Source organism: Heterodontus francisci, unplaced genomic scaffold (assembly GCF_036365525.1).
Source record: "Heterodontus francisci isolate sHetFra1 unplaced genomic scaffold, sHetFra1.hap1 HAP1_SCAFFOLD_96_2, whole genome shotgun sequence".
NCBI classification, from domain to species: Eukaryota; Metazoa; Chordata; class Chondrichthyes; order Heterodontiformes; family Heterodontidae; genus Heterodontus; species Heterodontus francisci.
This window is the reverse complement of record NW_027141332.1, coordinates 776,274-789,163: the sequence shown is the minus strand read 5'-3', so window position 1 is coordinate 789,163 and position 12,890 is coordinate 776,274.

Sequence of the window (12,890 nt, the reverse complement as noted above, 5' to 3'; positions counted from 1 at the left end):
ATCCCATATGTCTTCCGAACCATCTTATCTACCTGTGCTACTGCCTTCAGTAATCTATGGACAAGTACACCAAGGTCCCTCTGACCCTTCCTAATAAATCCTTCCTAAGTTGTGGTGTCCTGAACTGACAGGTGACAGGTGGAAAATACTATTGCGAACCAGGCTGAATGGAGAAGGTCCAGAGGGGAAGTGAAAAAGCAAATAAGAGAGAGCATGGAAAGAGACTGGCAGCTAGCAGTAAAGGAAATCCCAAAGTTTTCTATAGGCATATAAACAGTAAAAGGGTGGTAAAAGGAGGTGTGAGGCTGATTAGGGACCAGAAAGACGATTTGCACATGGAGGGAGGATTTGCACTTGATAAAGTGATAGTATTAGATAGGTTGTCTGTACTTAAAGTGGATAAAGCACAAGGACCAGACGAGATGCCTCCAAGGATAGTGAGGGAAGTGAGGGTGGAAATCAAAGAGGCACTGGCCATAACTTTTCAGTCTTCCTAAGACCAGTGGTGCCAGAGGAGTGTAGATTTTTAAACATTACACCCTTGTTCAAAAAAGGGTGTAAGATAAGCCCAGCAGCTACACCAGTCAGTTTAACTTAGGTGCTGGGAAAACCTCTCAAAACAATAATTCTGGACAAAAATAAAGAGTAACATGGATAAATGCGAGTTAATTAATGAAAGCCAGCATAGATTCCTTAAGGAAAATCATGTTTCACTAACTTGTTGGAGTTTACTGAGGGGATAACAGAGAGCTGTTGAGGGCAATGTTGTTGATGTTGGTGTCCATGGACTTTCAAAAGGCGTTTGGTACAGTGCCATACAACAGACTTGTGAGCAAACTTGGAATAAAGGGGAAGGTAGCAACATGAATATGAAATTGTGTATGACATGAAACAAAGAGTAGTGGTTAATGGATGTGTTTCGGGCTGGAAGAAGGTTTGTATTGGAGTTCCTTAGTTTTCAGTGTTCGGACCCTTGCTTTTCCAGATATATATTAATGACCTTGACCTTGGTGAACAGGGCACAATTTCAAAGTTTGCAGATGATACAAAATGTGGAAGCATTGTCAACTGTGAGGAGGATAGTGTCGAACTTCTAAAGGACATAGACAAGTTGGTGGAATGGGCAGACAGGTGGCAGATGATGTTCAATGCAGAGAAATGTGAAGTGATTCATTTTGGTAGGAAGAACATGGAGAGACAATATAAAATAAAGGCTGTAATTCTAAAGGGAGTGTAGGAGCAGAGGGACCTAGCTGCATATGTACATAAATAATTGAAGGTGGCAGGACAGGTTGAGAGCGCGCTTTATAAAGCATACAGTATCCGTGCTTTATTAATAGGGGCATAGAGTATAAGAGCAAGAAAATTATGTTGAACTTGTATAAGACACTAGTGCAGTCTCAGCTGGTGTATTGCATCCAGTTCTGGGTGCTGCACTTTAGGAAAGACGTGTGGACATTGGAAAGAGTGCAGATAAGATTCACGAGAATGGTTCCAGGGATGAGGAATTTCAGTTATGAAGATAAATTGGAGAAGTTAAGACTGTTTTCCTTGAGGAAGAGAAGGCTGAGATGTGATTTGTTTGAGGTATTCAAAATCATGAGGGGTCTGGACAGAGTAGATAGAACATAGAACATAGAAAAATACAGCACAGAACAGGCCCTTCGGCCCACGATGTTGTGCCGATCCTTTGTCCTCTGTCAAGGACAATTTAATCTATACCCCATCATTCTCCTTTATCCATATACCTATCTAAAAGCCGTTTGAAAGTCCCTAAAGTTTCTGACTCAACAACTTCCCCAGGCAAGGCATTCCATGCCCCGACCACTCTCTGGGTAAAGAACCTTCCCCTGACATCCCCCTTATATCTCCCACCCTTCACCTTAAATTTATGACCCCTTGTAACGCTTTGCTCCACCCGGGGAAAAAGTTTCTGACTGTCTACCCTATCTATTCCCCTGATCATCTTATAAACCTCTATCATGTCACCCCTCATCCTTCTCCGTTCTAATGAGAAGAGGCCTAGAATGTTCAGCCTTTCCTCGTAAGACTTATTCTCCATTCCAGGCAACATCCTGGTAAATCTCCTCTGCACCCTCTCCAAGGCTTCCACATCCTTCCTAAAATGAGGCGACCAGAACTGCACACAGTACTCCAAATGAGGCCGCTACCAAGGTCCTGTACAGCTGCATCATCACCTCACGGCTCTTAAATTCAATCCCTCTGCTAATGAACGCTAACACCCCATATGCCTTCTTCACAGCCCTATCCACTTGAGTTGCAACTTTCAACGATCTATGCACATAGACCCCAAGGTCTCTCTGCTCCTCCACATGCCCAAGAACCCTACCGTTAACCCAGTATTTTGCATTCGTGTTTGTCCTTCCAAAATGGACGACCTCACACTTTTCAGGGTTAAACTCCATCTGCCACTTTTCAGCCCAACACTGCAACCTATCCAAGTCCCTTTGCAGACGACAATAGCCCTCCTCGGTATCCACAACTCCACCAACCTTTGTATCATCTGCAAATTTACTGACCCACCCTTCGACTTCCTCATCCAAGTCGTTAATAAAAATCACAAACAGGAGATGACCCAGAACTGATCCCTGTGGCACGCCACTGGTAACTGGGCTCCAGGCTGAGTATTTACCATCTAAGACCACTCTCTGCCTTCTATCAGTTAGCCAATTCTTAATCCAACTGGCCACATTCCCCACTATCCCATGCCTCCTGACTTTCTCCATAAGTCTACCATGGGGGACCTTATCAAATGCCTTACTAAAATCCATGTACACCACATCCACTGGTTTACCCTCATCCACTTGCTTGGTCACCTGCTCAAAGAATTCAATCAGGCTTGTGAGGCAAGACCTACCCCTCACAAAACCGTGCTGACTGTCCCGAATCAAGCAGTGTCTTTCCAGATGCTCAGAAATCCTATCCCTCAGCACCTTTTCCATCAACTTGCCTACCACCGAAGTAAGACTAACTGGCCTGTAATTCCCAGGGTTGTTCCTATTTCCTTTCTTGAACAGGGGCACAACATTTGCCACCCTCCAATCACCTGGTACCACCCCCGTCAACAGAGAAGATGAAAAGATCATTGCCAGCGGCTCTGCAATTTCATCCCTTGCTTCCCATAACATCCTTGGATATACCCCGTCAGGCCCGGGAGACTTGTCTATCTTCAAGTTATTCAAAAACCCCAACACATCTTCCCTCCTAACGAGCACTTCCTCGAGCTTACCAGTCTGTTTCACACCGTCCTCTTCAGTAATACACCCCTTCTCATTCGTAAATACCGAAGAGAAGTACTCATTCAAAACCTCACTTATCTCTTCCGGCTCAACACACAGTCTCCCGCTATTGTCCTTGACCGGACCTACGGTCCCCCTAGTCATCCTCATATTTCTGACATACGCGTAAAAGGCCTTGGGGTTTTCTTTTATCCTACCCGCCAAGCATTTTTCATGCCCTCTCTTAGCTCTCCTAATCCCTTTCTTCAGATCCTTCCTGGCCATCTTGTATCCCTCCAGAGCTATGCCTGTGCCCTTTTTCCTCAACCTTATATACGCATCCTTCTTCTTCCTAACAAGACTCTCAACCTCTCTTGTCAACCACGGTTCCCTCACATGACCATCCCTTCCCTGTCTGACAGGGACATGCTTATCAATGGCCCCTACTATCTGCTCCTGGAAAAAGTTCCACATTTCGACCGTGCCCTTCCCTGCCAGCATATGCTCCCAACTTATGCTCCTCAGTTCCTGCCTGACAGCATCATATCTACCCTTCCCCCAATTGTAAACCTTGCCCTGTTGCACATACCTATCCCTCTCCATTACCACAGTGAATGCTACAGAATTGTGATCACTATCTCCAAAGTGCTCGCCCACCAACAGCTCTATCACTTGCCCTGGTTCATTACCTTTTACCAAATCCAATATTGCCTCCCCTCTGGTCGGGCAGTCTACATACTGAGTCAGAAAAGCTTCCTGGACATACTGCACAAACACTACCCCATCCAAACTATTCGATCTAAAGAGTTGCCAATCAATATTTGGGAAGTTGAAATCCCCCATAATTACTACCCTGTGACTTCTGCTCCTTTCCAAAATATGTTTCCCAATCTGCTCTTCCACCTCCCTGCTGCTATTGGGGGGCCGATAGAAAACTCCCATCAAGGTGACTGCTCCTTTCCTGTTCCTGACCTCAACCCACAGTGCCTCAGTCGGCAGATCCTCCTCGAAAATTCTTTCAGCAGTTGTTACACTATTTCTAACTAACAATGCCACCCCCCCACCTCTTTTACCACCATTCCTAATCTTATGAAAACATCTATAACCAGGTACCTCCAAGAACCATTCCTCCCCCTCACCTATCCACGTTTCAGTGATGGCCACAACATCGTAGTCCCAAGTGCCCATCCACGCCTTCAATTCACTCACCTTATTCCTGATGCTTCTTGCGTTGAAGTATACGCACTTTAACCCTTCTCCGTGCCCATCTGTCCTCTGCGACAGTGCTACCTTCCCCAATACCTCACTACACTCTTTGTCTTTCTGAGTGGACCCACTGGTCCCTGGACTACAAGTCCGGTTCCCATCCCCCTCCCAAACTAGTTTAAACCCTCCCGAACAGTACTAGCAAACCTCCCTCCCAGGATATTGGTGCCCCTCTGGTTCAGATGCAGCCCGTCCTGTTTGAACAGGTCCCATCTTCCCCAGAATGCAGTCCAATTATCCAAGAACTGGAAGCCCTCCCTCCTACACCATTCCTGCAGCCACGTGTTCAGCTGTGCTCTCTCCCTATTCCTAGCCTCACTATCACGTGGCGCCGGCAACAAACCAGAGATAACAACTCTGTCCGTCCGAGCTTTCAGCTTCCAGCCTAACTCCCTAAACTCACTTCTAACATCTGTGCCACCCTTCCTTCCTACGTCGTTGGTGCCAATGTGCACCACGACCTCTGGCTGCTCCCCCTCCCCTTTAAGGATCCTGAAGACGCGATCACAAACATCACGGACCCTGGTACCAGGGAGGCAGCAAACCATCCGTGCGTCTCGCTTGCGCCCACAGAACCGCCTGTCGGTACTCCTCACCATCGAGTCCCCGATGACTAGTGCTCTCCCGTTCTCCCTCCTTCCCTTCTGAGCCACAGTGCAGGACCCCGTGCCAGAGGCCCGTTCACTGCAGCCTGCCCCCGATAGGCCGTCCCCCCCAACAGTATCTAAAACTGTATACTTGTTGCCGAGGGGAACGACCACAGGAGATCCTGCACTGACCTCTTCCCACCTCTAACTGTTACCCAGCTGCCTTTGTTTTGTGGAGTAACGACATCCCTGTAGCTTCTATCTATCACCCCCTCAGCTTCCCGAATGATCCTCAGTTCATCCAGCTCCAGCTCCAGTTCCCTAACACGGTCTGATAGGAGCTGGAGACGGATGCACTTCCAGCAGGTGAAGTCGGCAGGGTCACCGGAGGTTCCCCTTACCTCGAACATACTGCAGGAGGAGCACTGCACTCACCTGGCTGCCATTTCTTTTACTCAATTACCCCTTAATTAAGTTCAAATATAGATATTAACAAAAACAGTGAAATAGCTTACCTGTTCAGTCCTTTTTGGTTAGAGGAGGAGGGTAAAAAGGGTCTTATTATTAGGTTATAGGAGGAGGATGGGTGGGAGACACTACATGTGTAGTGTCTCGGGTTAACTCAGCTCCGCACCTTTAAAGAAAATACCTACCCAGGAGTCCTTGCTGCCGTCCAGCTTCCGGTTCCTCCCGCGCCAAAAGTAGCTTGAACACAAGGAAAACAGTAAGTACAACTTTTAAAAACACAGTTCCTGGTGCCTTCACTTACCCACTGAAGAGTCGCTACCTTCTCCTGCTGCTCCGCCGGGAAATGAGGCCGAGTCCACGGAGCTCCGCACCTTTAAAGAAAATACCTACCCAGGAGTCCTTGCTGCCGTCCAGCTTCCGGTTCCTCCCGCGCCAAAAGTAGCTTGAACACAAGGAAAACAGTAAGTACAACTTTTAAAAACACAGTTCCTGGTGCCTTCACTTACCCACCGAAGAGTCGCTACCTTCTCCTGCTGCTCCGCCGGGAAATGAGGCCGAGTCCACGGAGCTCCGCACCTTTAAAGAAAATACCTACCCAGGAGTCCTTGCTGCCGTCCAGCTTCCGGTTCCTCCCGCGCCAAAAGTAGCTTGAACACAAGGAAAACAGTAAGTACAACTTTTAAAAACACAGTTCCTGGTGCCTTCACTTACCCACCGAAGAGTCGCTACCTTCTCCTGCTGCTCCGCCGGGAAATGAGGCCGAGTCCACGGAGCTCCGCACCTTTAAAGAAAATACCTACCCAGGAGTCCTTGCTGCCGTCCAGCTTCCGGTTCCTCCCGCGCCAAAAGTAGCTTGAACACAAGGAAAACAGTAAGTACAACTTTTAAAAACACAGTTCCTGGTGCCTTCACTTACCCACCGAAGAGTCGCTACCTTCTCCTGCTGCTCCGCCGGGAAATGAGGCCGAGTCCACGGAGCTCCGCACCTTTAAAGAAAATACCTACCCAGGAGTCCTTGCTGCCGTCCAGCTTCCGGTTCCTCCCGCGCCAAAAGTAGCTTGAACACAAGGAAAACAGTAAGTACAACTTTTAAAAACACAGTTCCTGGTGCCTTCACTTACCCACTGAAGAGTCGCTACCTTCTCCTGCTGCTCCGCCGGGAAATGAGGCCGAGTCCACGGAGCTCCGCACCTTTAAAGAAAATACCTACCCAGGAGTCCTTGCTGCCGTCCAGCTTCCGGTTCCTCCCGCGCCAAAAGTAGCTTGAACACAAGGAAAACAGTAAGTACAACTTTTAAAAACACAGTTCCTGGTGCCTTCACTTACCCACCGAAGAGTCGCTACCTTCTCCTGCTGCTCCGCCGGGAAATGAGGCCGAGTCCACGGAGCTCCGCACCTTTAAAGAAAATACCTACCCAGGAGTCCTTGCTGCCGTCCAGCTTCCGGTTCCTCCCGCGCCAAAAGTAGCTTGAACACAAGGAAAACAGTAAGTACAACTTTTAAAAACACAGTTCCTGGTGCCTTCACTTACCCACCGAAGAGTCGCTACCTTCTCCTGCTGCTCCGCCGGGAAATGAGGCCGAGTCCACGGAGCTCCGCACCTTTAAAGAAAATACCTACCCAGGAGTCCTTGCTGCCGTCCAGCTTCCGGTTCCTCCCGCGCCAAAAGTAGCTTGAACACAAGGAAAACAGTAAGTACAACTTTTAAAAACACAGTTCCTGGTGCCTTCACTTACCCACCGAAGAGTCGCTACCTTCTCCTGCTGCTCCGCCGGGAAATGAGGCCGAGTCCACGGAGCTCCGCACCTTTAAAGAAAATACCTACCCAGGAGTCCTTGCTGCCGTCCAGCTTCCGGTTCCTCCCGCGCCAAAAGTAGCTTGAACACAAGGAAAACAGTAAGTACAACTTTTAAAAACACAGTTCCTGGTGCCTTCACTTACCCACCGAAGAGTCGCTACCTTCTCCTGCTGCTCCGCCGGGAAATGAGGTAGAGAGAAACTGTCCCCATTCATGAAAGTATCAAGAACGAGAGGACACAGATTTAAAGTATTTGGTAAGAGAAGCAAGAGCGACATGAGGAAAAAAAATGTTCACGCAGCGAGTGATTAAAGTCTGGAATGAGCTGTCTGAGAACGTGGTGGAGGCAGGTTCAATTGAAGCATTCAAAAGGGAATTAGACAGTTATATTAAAAAGAAGAATGTGCAGCGTTATGGGGAGAAGGCAGGGGAATGGAATGGTGGGATTTGCTCTTTCAGAAAGCCGGTGTGGACACAATGGGCGGAATGGCCTCCTTCTGCACTGTAATGATTCTGTGATGCTGCTCACAATGTTCCAGGTGATGTCTAATCAGAGCATTGTATGGATGAAGTATGATTTTTACCCCCTTGTATCCTAGTCCTCTAGATATAAAAGGCAGCAAACCATTAGACGTTTTGATTAAAATGCCATTAACAGATATGGAAAATAATGATTTCTGTACGTGGTCAACACCCCGCCCCACCCTAAATGCCCCATCCTCCCCCCACCCTCCAACCCGCCACCCCCACCCTCAGTCCACCGTACCCTACCCCCACCAAGTCTCTTTGGACATCCACTGTTACTAGCTTTTTGTTATTGAGGTATTCTTTTAAAGTCCAAAGTGGATGACCTCATATTTGCATACATTGAAATCCATTTGCCATGGCGGTGCAACTTAATCTATCAATATCTTTGTAACTTTATGCTTCCATCTACACTGTTTACAATGCCACCAATCTTTGTAGCATCAGCAAATTTGGATATCTGGCTTTCTTATCCTAGGTCAGAAGCATTGAATTAGAATTAGAACATTGCAGCACAGTACAGGCCTTTCAGCCCTCGATGTTGCGCCGACCTGTGAAACCATCTGACCTACACTATTCCATTTTCATCCAGATGTCTGTCCAATGACCACTTAAATGCCCTTAAAGTTGGCGAGTCTACTACTGTTGCAGGCAGGGCGCTCCACGCCCCTACTACTCTCTCAGTAAAGAAACTACCTTTAAAATCTGTCCTATATCAATCAATCCACAATTTAAAGCTATGTTCCCTCGTGTTTGCCATCACCATCCGAGGAAAAAGAGTCTCACTATCCACCCTATGGAACCCTCTGATTATCTTATATGTCTCTATTAAGTCACCTCTCCTCCTCCTTCTCTCCAACGAAAAGAACCTCAAGTCCCTCAGCCTTTCCTCGTAAGACCTTCCCTCCATACCATGCAACATCCTAGTAAATCTCCTCTGCACCCTTTCCAAAGCCTCCACATCCTTCCTAGAATGCGGTGACAAGAATTGCACGCCACACTCCAGGTGCGGTCTCACCAGAGTTTTGTACAGCTGCAGCATGACCTCGTGGCTCCGAAACTCGATCCCCCTACTAATAAAAGCTAACACACCATATGCCTTCTTAACAGCCCTATTAACCTGGGTAGCAACTTTCAGGGATTTATGTACCTGGACACCAAGATCTCTCTGTTCATCTACACTACCAAGAATCTTCCCATTAGCCCAGTACTCTGCATTCCTGTTACTCCTTCCAAAGTGAATCACCTCACACTTTTCCGCATTAAACTCCATTTGCCATCTCTCAGCCCAGCTCTGCAACCTATCTATGTCCCTCTGTAACCTACAACATCCTTCGGCACGATCTACAACTCCACCGACCTTCGTGTCATCCGCAAATTTACGAACACACCCTTCTACACCCTCATCCAGGTCATTTATAAAAATGACAAACAGCAGTGGCCCCAAAACAGATCCTTGCTGTACACCACTAGTAACTAAACTCCAGGATGAACATTTGCCATCGACCACCACCCTCTGTCTTCTTTCAGCTAGCCAATATCTGATCCAAAGCTCTAAATCACCTTCAACCCCATACTTCCGTATTTTCTGCAATAGCCTACCGTGGGGAACCTTATCAAACGCCTTACTGAAATCCATATACACCACATCCACGGCTTTACCCTCATCCACCTGTTTGGTCACCTTGTCAAAAAACTCAATAAGGTTTGTGAGGCACGGCCTACCCTTCACAAAACCTTGCTGACTATCGCTAATGAACTTCTTCTTTTCAAGATGATTATAAATCATATCTCTTATAACATTTTCCAACATTTTACCCACAACCGAAGTAAGGCTCACAGGTCTATAATTACCAGGGCTGTCTCTACTCCCCTTCTTGAACAAGGGGACAACATTTGCCTTCCTCCAGTCTTCCGGCACTATTCCCGTCGACAATGACGACATAAAGATCAAGACAAAGGCTCTGCAATCTCCTCCCTGGCTTCCCAGAGGATCCTAGGAAGAATCCCATCTGGCCCAAGGGACTTATCTATTGTCACACTTTCCAAAATTGCTAACACCTCCTCCTTGTGAACCTCAATCCCATCTAGCCTAGTAGTCTGTATCTCAGTATTCTCCTCGACAACATTTTCTTTCTCTACTGTAAATACTGACGAAAAATATTCATTTAACACATCCCTTATCTCCTCTGATTCCACACACAACTTCCCACTACTATCCTTGATTGGCCCTAATCTAACTCCAGTCATTCTTTTATTCCTGATATACCGATAGAAAGCCTTAGGGTTTTCCTTGATCCTATCCGCCAATGACTTCTCGTGTCCTCTCCTCACTCTTCTTAGCTCTCCCTTTAGATCCTTCCTGGCTAGCTTGTAACTCTCAAGCGCCCTAACTGAGCCTTCACTTCTCATCCTAACATAAGCCTTCTTCTTCCTCTTGACATGCGATTCAACTTCTTTAGTAAACCACGGCTCCCTCGCTCGACAACTTCCTCCCTGCCTGACAGGTACATACTTATCAAGGACACGCAGTAGCTGCTCTTTGAATAAGCTCCACATTTCGATTGTGCCCATCCCCTGCAGTTTCCTTCCCCATCCTACGCATCCTAAATCTTGCCTAATCGCATCATAATTTCCTTTCCCCCAGCTATAATTCTTGCCCTGCGGTATATACCTGTCCCTGCCCATCGCTAAGGTTAACCTAACCGAATTGTGATCACTATCACCAAAGTGCTCACATACATCTAAATCTAACACCTGGCCGGGTTCATTACCCAGTACCAAATCCAATGTGGCATCGCCCCTGGTTGGCCTGTCTATATACTTTGTCAGAAAACCCTCCTGCACACACTGGACAAAAACAGACCCATCTAAAGTACTCGAACTATAGTATTTCCAGTCAATATTTGGAAAGTTAAAGTCCCCCGTAACAACTACCCTGTTACTCTCGCCCCTGTCGAGAATCATCTTCGCTATCCTTTCCTCTACATCTCTGGAACTATTTGGAGGTCTATAGAAGACTCCCAACAGGGTGGCCTCTCCTCTCCTGTTTCTAACCTCGGCCCATACTACCTCAGCAGACGAGTCCTCAAACGTCCTTTGTGCCGCTGTAATACTCTCCTTGATTAACAATGCCACCCCCCCCCTCCTCTTTTACCATCTTCTCTGTTCTTACTGAAACATCAAAATCCCGGAACCTGCAACATCCATTCCTGCCCCTGCTCTACCCATATCTCCGAAATGGCCACTACATCGAGATCCCAGGTACCAACCCATGCTGCAAGCTCACCCACCTTATTCCGGATACTCCTGGCGTTGAAGTAGACACAATTTAAACCAAGTTCTTGCTTGCCAGTGTCCTCTTGCGTCCTTGTAACCTTATCCCTGACCTCACTACTCACAACATCTTGTACACTGGAACTACAATTTAGGCTCCCATACCCCTGCTGAATTAGTTTAAACCCCCCCAAAGAGCACTAGCAAATCTCCCCCCCCACGATATTGGTACCCCTCTGGTTCAGGTGAAGACCATCCTGTTTGTAGAGGTCCCACCTACCCCAGAAAGAGCCCCAATTATCCAGGAAACCAAAATCCTCCCTCCTACACCATCCCTGCAGCCACGTGTTCAACTCCTCTCTCTCCCTATTCCTCGCTTCGCTAGCACGTGGCACGGGCTAACAACTCTGTTTGTTCTCGCTCTAAGCTTCCACCCTAGCTCCCTGAATTTCTGCCTTAAATCCCCATCTCTCTTCCTACCTATATCGTTGGTGCCTATGTGGACCACGACTTGGGCTGCTCCTCCTCCCCGTTAAGGATCCCAAAAACACGATCCGAGACATCATGAACCCTGGCACCTGGGAGGCAGCACACCAACCGTGAGTCTCCCTCGTTCCCACAGATCCTCCTATCTGTTCCCCTAACTATGGAGTCCCCAATGACTAATGCTCTGATCCTCTTCACCCTTCCCTTCTGAGCAACAGGGCCAGACTCTGTGCCAGAGACCTGTACCCCATTGCTTACCCCTGGTAAGTCGTCCCCCCCAACAGTATCCAAAACGGTATACCTGTTGTTGAGGGAAACTGCCAAAGGGGATCCCTGCACTGCCTGCTGGTTCCCTCTCCTTCCCCTGACAGTAACCCATCTACCTACTTCTTTTACCTGAGGTGTGACTACCTCCCTATAACTCCTCTCAATAATGAGCTTTTATTTAATGCAATAATATTTGAAGTGGCACCTTATGCCACTGCCTTCTAGAAAACTAAGTACAATACATCCACCGGTTCCCCTTTATCCACAGCACATGTCACTCCCTCAAAGAACTCCAATAAATTGGTTAAGCCTGATTTCCCTTTCACAAAACCATGTTGACTCTGCCTGATTACCTTGAATTTTTCTAAATACCCTACAATAACGTCTATAATAATAGCTTCTAATATTTCCCCCGAGACCGATGTTGAGCTAATTGGCCTGTAGTTTCCTGCTTTCTGTCTCCCTGCCTTTTTGAATAAAGAAGTTACATTATTATTTTCCAATCTAACGGAACCTTCCCCAAATCTCGGGAATTTAGGAAAATTAAACCTAATGCATCAACTATCTCACTAGCCACTTTCTTTTAACACCCTAGGATAAGTCCATCAGGACCCGGGGACTTGTCAGCCCTCAGCACCAACAATTTGTTCAGTACCACTTCCCTGGTGATGGTAATTTTCTTGAGTTCCTCCCTCCCTTCCATTTCCGAACTTGCAGTTAATACTGGGACGTTACTTGTCTCCTCAATAGTGAAAACCAATGCAAAATATCTGTTAAATTCATCTGCCACTTCCTTATTATCCATTATTATAAGGAGCAAGAGGGTAACTAGAGAAATGATTGGCCCACTCAAGGACAAGGGAGGAAGGTTATGCGTGGAGTCAGAGAAAATGGGTGAGATTCTAAATGAGTACTTTGCATTGGTATTCACCGAGGAGAGTTACATGACGGATGTTGAGGTTAGGGACAGATGTTTGG